Source organism: Arachis stenosperma, chromosome 4 (genome assembly GCF_014773155.1).
Source record: "Arachis stenosperma cultivar V10309 chromosome 4, arast.V10309.gnm1.PFL2, whole genome shotgun sequence".
NCBI classification, from domain to species: Eukaryota; Viridiplantae; Streptophyta; class Magnoliopsida; order Fabales; family Fabaceae; genus Arachis; species Arachis stenosperma.
The window spans coordinates 90,641,989-90,651,132 of record NC_080380.1 but is presented as its reverse complement, the minus strand read 5'-3'; the positions used below and the strand labels follow the sequence as shown (position 1 = coordinate 90,651,132).

The following is a 9,144-nucleotide window of genomic DNA, read 5'->3' as shown; positions in this document are numbered from 1 at the left end:
ACCAAAGTCTGGCACCTGAATCCTTTTTCTCGGCTGATTCTTGGATTCCTTCAGCTATAATTTCGTGCACGTTAATGCTTCCACCCTTTATCAAGCAATGTACCATGGTAGCTCGAGTGATATTGACCTAAGAATTATTTGTTGCTGGAAGGATAGATCGTCGCACAAGCTCAAACCAGGCTTTGGCTTCCGGGATGAGGTCTCCTCTCCTGATGAACCGGGGTCTCTTATCTGCATACCTTTCCAAGTCAGATCCCACAATGCATATATCACCCACAATCTCCTCCAATTCATCATTGTCGGCACCTTTATCTATTCTTCCTTGGTAACCAAGCTCAACAAAATGTGGGGATTTCAAAGGGAGAACTCTAATGATTGCGTTGGGGCTAAAATCCACCTCTATTCCTCTTACATAACTCTTGAAGGTGGGGGCTGTGGTCTTATCTTCTCTAACCACATTTGCATAAAATTCTCTGATGAGGTTTGCATTTGCCCTTGCTTCTGGGTTAGTGAGCTTTTCCCAACCCCTCTTTTCAATCTTCTCCTGAATTTGTGGACACTCATTTTCATCGAATTGAAAGGTTGATTCGGGCAATATCTTCTTTTCCTTTATTCGCTCAAATTCGAGCTCATGGAAGGCTGTTTCGAATTTCCCGGTGTCAAAGGAGGGCTGCTCCATTGGTTCTTTTCCTCTTTGCCTCTTGACGTTTGATGCTGCTGATGAGCGGATAATTTGTATACTTTTTGGCATTGTTTTTAGTATGTTTTTGATATGATATAGTTAGTTTTTAGTATGTTTTTATTAGTTTTTAATCAAAATTCTCTTTTCTGGACTTTACTATGAGTTTGTGTGTTTTTCTGTGATTTCAGGTATTTTCTGGCTGAAATTGAGGGACCTGAGCAAAAATCTGATTCAGAGACTCAAAAGGACTGCAGATGCTGTTGGATTCTGACCTCCCTGCACTCGAAGTGGATTTTCTGGAGCTACAGAAGCCCAATTGGCGCGCTCTCAACGGCGTTGGAAAGTAGACATCCTGGGCTTTCCAGCAATATATAATAGTCCATACTTTGCCCAAGATTTGATGGCCCAAACCGGCGTTCAAAGTCACCTCAAGAAATTCCAGCGTTAAACGCCGGAACTGGCACCTAAATGGGAGTTAAACGCCCAAACTGGCACCAAAGCTGGCGTTTAACTCCAAGAAGAGTCTCTACACGAAATTGCTTCATTGCTCAGCCCAAGCACACACCAAGTGGGCCCGGAAGAGGATTTTTATGTCATTTACTCATTTCTGTACACCCTAGGCCACTAGTTTCTTATAAGTAGGACCTTTTACTATTGTATAGAAAGCTTTTGATCACTTTTAGATCTCTAGATCATCTTTGGACATTTTAGTTCTTAGATCATTGGGAGGCTGGCCATTCGGCCATGCCTAGACCTTATGCTTATGTATTTTCAACGGTGGAGTTTCTACACACCATAGATTAAGGTGTGAAGCTCTGCTGTACCTCGAGTATTAATGCAATTACTATTGTTCTTCCATTCAAATTCCGCTTGTTCTTTTACCAAGATATCACTTGTTCTTCAACATGATGAAGGTGATGATTGACGCCCATCACCATTCTCACCCATGAACAAGGTGACTGACAACCATTCTTGTTCTACAAGCATCTAAGGCTTAGTGAATATCTCTTGGATTCCTGATTGCATGATGCATGGTTGATCGCCTGACAACCGAGTGCTCGCCTGACAAACGAGCCAGCCATTCCGTGAGATCAGAGTCTTCGTGGTATAGGCAAGAACTGATGGCAGCATTCAAGAGAATCCGGAAGGTCTAACCTTGTCTGTGGTATTCTGAGTAGGATTCAATGATTGAATGACTGTGACGTGCTTCAAACCTGTAACCTACTGGGCGTTAGTGACAGACGCAAAAGAGTTATTCTATTCCGGTAGGGGAGGGAACCAAACCGGTGATTGGCCGTACTGTGACAGGGTATTGAGCATTAGCTTTCACTGCGCGGATGGGAGGTAGCTGCTGACAACAGTGAGACCCTATACGAGCTTGCCATGGAAAGGAGTAAGAAGGGTTGGATGAAGACAGTAGGAAAGCAGAGAGACGGAAGGGAAGGCATCTTCATGCGCTTATCTGAAGTTCCTACCAATGAATTACATAAGTATCACTATCTTTATCTTTTATGTTATTTTCGTTCATCACCATATATATCTGAGTTTGCCTAACTAAGATTTACAAGATGACCATAGCTTGCTTCAATACTAACAATCTCCGTGGGATCGACCCTTACTCACGTAAGGTTTATTACTTGGACGACCCAGTGCACTTGCTGGTTAGTTGTGCGAAGTTGTGTAATGCCATGGTATTGAGCGCACCAAGTTTTTGGAGCCATTACCAGGGATTATGAGAGTTGTGAAAAAGTATAGTTCACAATTTCGCGCACCAAGTTTTTGGCGCCGTTGCCGGGGATTGTTCTAGTTTTGAGCAAGCCTTTGGTAACATCAGTGCCAAGATCCGGCAACAACATCAATTTTTTGGTGTTATTGCCCGGGATTGTTTAGGCTGGACAACTGACGGTTCATCTTGTTGCTTAGATTAGGTATTTTTTTTTTCGAAATTCTTGAAGATGAATTCTAGAGTTTCATGATGATTTGTTGAAATCTGGCTGGCTGAGAAGCCATGTCTAATCTGATTGGACCGAGGTTTCAACTTATCACCACAAGAGCTTGTTGATTTTCATCAATTTTGCTTTTGGAGCAGTGATCTGCTAAGGCTTGGCTGACCTTTGGTCATGTCTAGTGTTTTGGACCGAAGCTTTCTTTGAAAGCTTGGCTGGCTGTGAAGCCATGTCTAATTCCTGGACCGGAGTCTTAGACTAGCATTGCACTGATTCCTGGAATTCTCATTAAAGAATTTTGATACCTTTTTCCACTTAATTTTCGAAAAAAAAAAAATTTACAAAACCATAAAAATCCAAAAATATTTCTTGTTTGAGTCTAGAGTCTCATCTTAAGTTTGGTGTCAAATGCATGTTTTTGTTACATTTTTCGAATCCATGCATATATTTCTTGTTTTAATCTTTAATTTCTATTGACTTGAGTGTTCATGTGTCTCATATAGTGTTAGTAGTATACAAACTGCTAAGTTTGGTGTCTTACATGCATTGTTATTTGATTCTTGTTGCATTTTAATTATTAAAAATCCAAAAATATTTTTAATTTGTGTCTTTTCAAGTCAATGATACAAGGGATTGAGGATTGAGAACACACTGCAGAGGAATTATACAGAAAAAGCTGAGCATTCAAAAATGCCCAGTGAAGAAGGCAGACTGGCGTTTAAACGCCAGCCAGGGCACCTGGTTGGGCGTTTAACGCCCAAAAAGGTAGCATTTTGGGCGTTAAACGCCAGAATGTATACCATTCTGGGCGTTTAACGCCAGGATGGTGCTAGGGGGAAGATTTTGTTTTCAAACCAATTTTTTCAAGTTTTTCAAATCAAATCTTTTTCAAATCAAATCTTTTCAATCAAATGCTTTCAAAATTAATTTCTTTCCTTTTTCAAGGATACTTACTAACAATTAATGATTTGATTGAACATTTTTTGCCTTTTCTATTAAGGAAGGTTTTATGTTTGAATCATATCTTTTCTTGTTAGGCAAGTCACTAATTTTTAAAATCATATCTTTTTAAATTGTTTTCAAATCATATCTTTTTAAATTGTTTTCAAATCATATCTTCTCAATCACATCTTTTTAAAACCTTAACTTTTCAATTAAATCTTTTTAACCTCATCTTTTTCAAATTAGTTTTCAATCAAATCTTTTTAGTTTCTAATTTCAAAATCTTTTTCAAAAATCACTTGATTTCTCTTCCACCTTTATTTTTCGAAATTTATCAATCAAATTTTCAAAATGTTTTCAAAATCTTTTAATTGAATTTTCGAAAATCCTCTTCCCTCCTTCTCACATCCTTCTATTTATGGAGTACCACTCATTCTAAATGCACAATTCGAACCTTATCTAATTAAAGTTCGAATTCTTCTTCTCCTTCTTCTTTCTATTTCTCTTTTCCTCTGACATTTCAAGGAATCTCTATACTGTGACATAGAGGATTCCACATTTTCTTTTTCTCTTCTCTTTCATATGAGCAGGAGCAGAGATAAAGGCATTCTTATTGAAGCTGATCCTGAACCCGAAAGGACCTTGAAGAGAAAGCTAAGAGAAGCCAAAGCACAACTCTCTTTAGAGGACCTGACCGAATTCTTCAAGGAAGAAGAACCCATGGCAGCCGAAAACAACAACAATGCCAACAATGCAAGGAAGGTGCTGGGTGACTTTACTGCACCTACTCCCGACTTCTATGGGAGAAGCATCTCTATCCCTGCCATTGGAGCAAACAACTTTGAGCTTAAGCCTCAATTAGTTTCTCTAATGCAACAGAATTGCAAGTTCCATGGACTTCCAATGGAAGATCCTCATCAGTTTTTAGCTGAATTCTTGCAAATCTGTGACACAGTCAAGACTAATGGGGTTAACCCTGAGGTCTATAGACTGATGCTATTCCCTTTTGCTGTAAGAGACAGAGCTAGAATATGGTTGGATTCTCAACCTAAAGAAAGCCTGGACTCTTGGGAAAAGCTAGTCAATGCCTTCTTGGCAAAGTTCTTTCCACCACAAAGATGGAGTAAGCTTAGAGTGGAAGTCCAAACCTTCAGACAGAAGGATGGAGAATCCCTCTATGAAGCTTGGGAAAGATACAAACAATTAATCAGAAAATGTCCCTCGGACATGCTTTCTGAATGGAGCATCATAGGTATTTTCTATGATGGTCTCTCTGAACTATCTAAGATGTCCTTGGATAGCTCTGCTGGAGGATCTCTTCATCTGAAGAAGACGCCTGCAGAAGCTCAAGAATTGATTGAAATGGTTGAAAATAACCAATTCATGTACACTTCTGAAAGGAATCCTGTGAACAATGGGACTAGTCAGAAGAAAGGAGTTCTTGAGATTGACACTCTGAATGCCATATTGGCTCAGAACAAGATATTGACTCAACAAGTCAATTTGATTTCTCAAAGTCTGTCTGGAATGCAAAATGCACCAAACAGTACTAAGGATGCTTCATCTGAGGAAGAAGCTTATGATCCTGAGAACCCTTCCATGGAAGAGGTGAATTACCTAGGAGAACCCTATGGAAATACCTACAATTCTTCATGGAGAAATCACCCAAATTTTTCATGGAAGAATCAAGAGAGACCTCAACAAGGTTTCAATAACAATAATGGTGGAAGAAACAGGTTTAGCAATAACAAGCCTTTTCCATCATCTTCTCAGCAACAGACAGAGAGTTCTAAGCAGAATACTTCTGACTTAGCAACAATGGTCTCTGATCTAATAAAGACCACTCAAAGTTTCATGAATGAAACAAGGTCCTCCATCAGAAATTTGGAAGGACAAGTGGGTCAGCTGAGCAAGAAAATTACTGAACTCCCTCCTAGTACTCTCCCAAGTAATACAGAAGAAAATCCAAAAGGAGAGTGCAAAGCCATTAACATGGCCGAATTCTGGGAGGAAAGAGAGGAGGAGGACGCCACTGAGGAAGACCTCAGTGGGCGTGCACTAACCTCCAATGAGTTCCCCAATGAGGAACAATGGGAATCTGAGGCTCAAATTGAGACCATAGAGATCCCATTGGACCTACTTCTGCCATTCATGAGCTCTGATGAATATTCTTCCTCTGAAGAGGATGAGTATGTCACTGAAGAGCAAGTTGCTAAATACCTTGGAGCAATCATGAAACTGAATGACAAGTTATTTGGAAATGAGACTTGGGAGGATGAACCACCCTTGCTCACCAAAGAACTGGATGACTTGTCTAGGCAGAAACTGCCTCAAAAGAGGCAGGATCCTGGGAAGTTTTCTATACCTTGTACCATAGGCACCATGACCTTCAAGAAGGCCTTGTGTGACTTAGGGTCAAGTGTGAACCTCATGCCCCTCTCTGTAATGGAGAAATTAGGGATCTTAGAGGTGCAAGCTGCAAGAATCTCATTAGAGATGGCAGACAACTCAAGAAAACAAGCCCATGGACTTGTAGAGGATGTTCTGGTTAAAGTTGAAGACCAGTACATTCCTACTGATTTCATAGTCCTAGAGACTGGGAAGTGCATGGATGAATCCATCATCCTTGGCAGACCCTTCCTAGCCACAGCAAAGGCTATGATTGATGTTGACAGAGGAGAGTTAATCATTCAAGTGAATGAAAAATCCTTGGTGTTTAAGGCCCAAGGATATCCCTCTGTCATCATGGAGAGGAAGCATGAAGAGCTCCTCTCAAAACAGAGCCAAACAGAGCCCCCACAGTCAAACTCTAAGTTTGGTGTTGGGAGGCCACAACCAAACTCTAAGTTTGGTGTTGAAACCCCACATTCAAACTCTAAGTTTGGTGTTGGGAGGTTTCAACACGGTTCTGAGCATTTCTGAGGCTCCATGAGAACCCTCTGTCAAGCTAATGACATTAAAGAAGCGCTTGTTAGGAGGCAACCCAATGTTTTATAATTAATTATTTTCTTTTGTTATTTTATCTTTTTTGTAGGTTGATGATCATAAGAAGTCACAAAAACAATGAAAAAAGCAAAAACAGAATGAAAAACAGGAAGAAAAACAGCACACCCTGGAGGAAGAAGCTGCTGGCGTTTAAACGCCAGTAAGCCTAGCAGTTGGGCGTTTAACGCCCAGTCTGGCACCATTCTGGGCGTTTAACGCCAGAAAGGGGCACCAGACTGGCGTTAAACGCCAGTAAAGGGCAAGAACCTGGCGTTAAACGCCAGGAATGGGCACCAGCCCGGCGTTTAACGCCAGAAATGGCTCAAAACGTGATTTTGAGCAACATTTGGTGCAGGGATGACTTTTCCTTGACACTACAGGATCTGTGGACCCCACAGGACCCTACCATCACTCTCTCTCTTCTTCCCCCATTCACCAATCACCTCAACACCTCTTCCCCAAAAACCCCTCACCTATCAAATCCCATCTTTCTCTTCGCCACTCACATCCATCCTTCATAAAACCCCACCAACCTCACCCTTCAAATTCAAACCACTTTCCCTCCCAAACCCACCCATAATGGCCGAACCTTTACCCCCCTCTCTCCTATAAATACCCTTCTTCAACTCTTCATTTTCACACAACCTAAACACCCTTTCTTACCCTTCTTGGCCGAATACACTACCATCTCCCTCTTCTTCATTTCTTCTTCTTCTACTCTCTTCTTTCTTCTTTTGCTCGAGGACGAGCAAACATTTTAAGTTTGGTGTGGTAAAAGTGTTGCCTTTTCATAACCATTTATGGCATCCAAGGCCGGAGAAACCTCTAGAAAGAGGAAAGGGAAGGCAAAAGCTTCCACCTCCGAGTCATGGGAGATGGATAGATTCCTCTCAAGGGTGCATCAAGTCCACTTCTATGAAGTTGTGGCCTTGAAGAAGGTGATCTCCGAGGTCCCCTTTTCACTCAAAAAGGGTGAATATCCGGAGATCCGCCATGAGATCCGAAGAAGAGGTTGGGAAGTTCTTACCAACCCCATTCAACAAGTCGGAATCTTGATGGTTCAAGAGTTCTATGCCAATGCATGGATCACAAAGAACCATGACCAAAGTGTGAACCCGAATCCAAAGAACACTCCATCATCCTTCATGAAATTAGAGAAGATCAAAGAATCATGAGGGAGGAGCAACAAAGACAAGGAAGAGACATTGAGGAGCTCAAGCACTCCATAGGATCTTCAAGAGCAAGAAAGAGCCGCCATCACTAAGGTGGACCCGTTCTTTGATTTCCTTGTTATTGTTCTTCTGTTTTTCGAAAATTTTGCTTTGTGTTTATCTATGTTTGTGTCTTATGATCATTAGTGTCTTAGTGTCTATGCCTTAAAGTTATGAATGTCCTATGAATCCATCACCTTTCTTCAATAAAAACGTGCCTAATTGATAAAAGAAAGAATTGCATGAATTTTGAATTTTATAATAGTTTAATTATTTTGATGTGGTGGCAATATTTTTGCTCTCTGAATGTATGCTTAAACAGTGCATATGTCTTTTGAATTTGTGGTTCATGAATGTTGGCTCTTGAAAGAATGATGAAAAAAGAGACATGTTAACTGAGGATCTGAAAAATCAATAAAATGATTCTTGAAGCAAGAAAAAGCATTTCAAAAAAAAAATCGAAAAAAGAAAGAAAAAGAAAGGAATAAAGAGTTGTGATCCAAGGCAATAAGAGTGTGCTTAAGAACCCTGGACACCTCTAATTGGGGACTTTAGCAAAGCTGAGTCACAATCTGAAAAGGTTCACCCAATTATGTGTCTGTGGCATGTATGTATCCGGTGGTAATACTGGAAGACAGAGTGCTTTGGGCCACAGCCAAGACTCAATAAATAGCTATGTTCAAGAATCATCATACTTTACTAAGAGAATCATTAACACTATCTGGATTCTAAGTTCCTAAAGAAGCCAACCATTCTGGATTTCAAAGGATAGAGTGAGATGCCAAAACTGTTCGGAGGCAAAAAGTTAAAAGCCCCGCTCATCTAATTAATACTGATCTTCATAGATGTTTTTGGAGTTCATTGCATATTCTCTTCTTTTTATCTTATTTGATTTTCAGTTGCTTGGGGACAAGCAACAATTTAAGTTTGGTGTTGTGATGAGCGGATAATTTGTATACTTTTTGGCATTGTTTTTAGTATGTTTTTGATATGATATAGTTAGTTTTTAGTATGTTTTTATTAGTTTTTAATCAAAATTCTCTTTTCTGGACTTTACTATGAGTTTGTGTGTTTTTCTGTGATTTCAGGTATTTTCTGGCTGAAATTGAGGGACCTGAGCAAAAATCTGATTCAGAGACTCAAAAGGACTGCAGATGCTGTTGGATTCTGACCTCCCTGCACTCGAAGTGGATTTTCTGGAGCTACAGAAGCCCAATTGGCGCGCTCTCAACGGCGTTGGAAAGTAGACATCCTGGGCTTTCCAGCAATATATAATAGTCCATACTTTGCCCAAGATTTGATGGCCCAAACTGGCGTTCAAAGTCACCTCAAGAAATTCCAGCGTTAAACGCCGGAACTGGCACCTAAATGGGAGTTA

General features: G+C 40.4%; 1 non-coding gene across 1 annotated transcript; it reads right to left on the bottom strand.

Moving 5' to 3' along the window:
* Positions 1 to 4,695: 4,695 nt before the first annotated feature.
* LOC130978288 (small nucleolar RNA R71) lies at positions 4,696 to 4,803 on the bottom strand. Its single transcript, XR_009085940.1, has one exon. It is a non-coding gene; the product is annotated as a small nucleolar RNA R71 (small nucleolar RNA).
* Between the last annotated feature and the right edge of the window lie 4,341 nt (positions 4,804 to 9,144).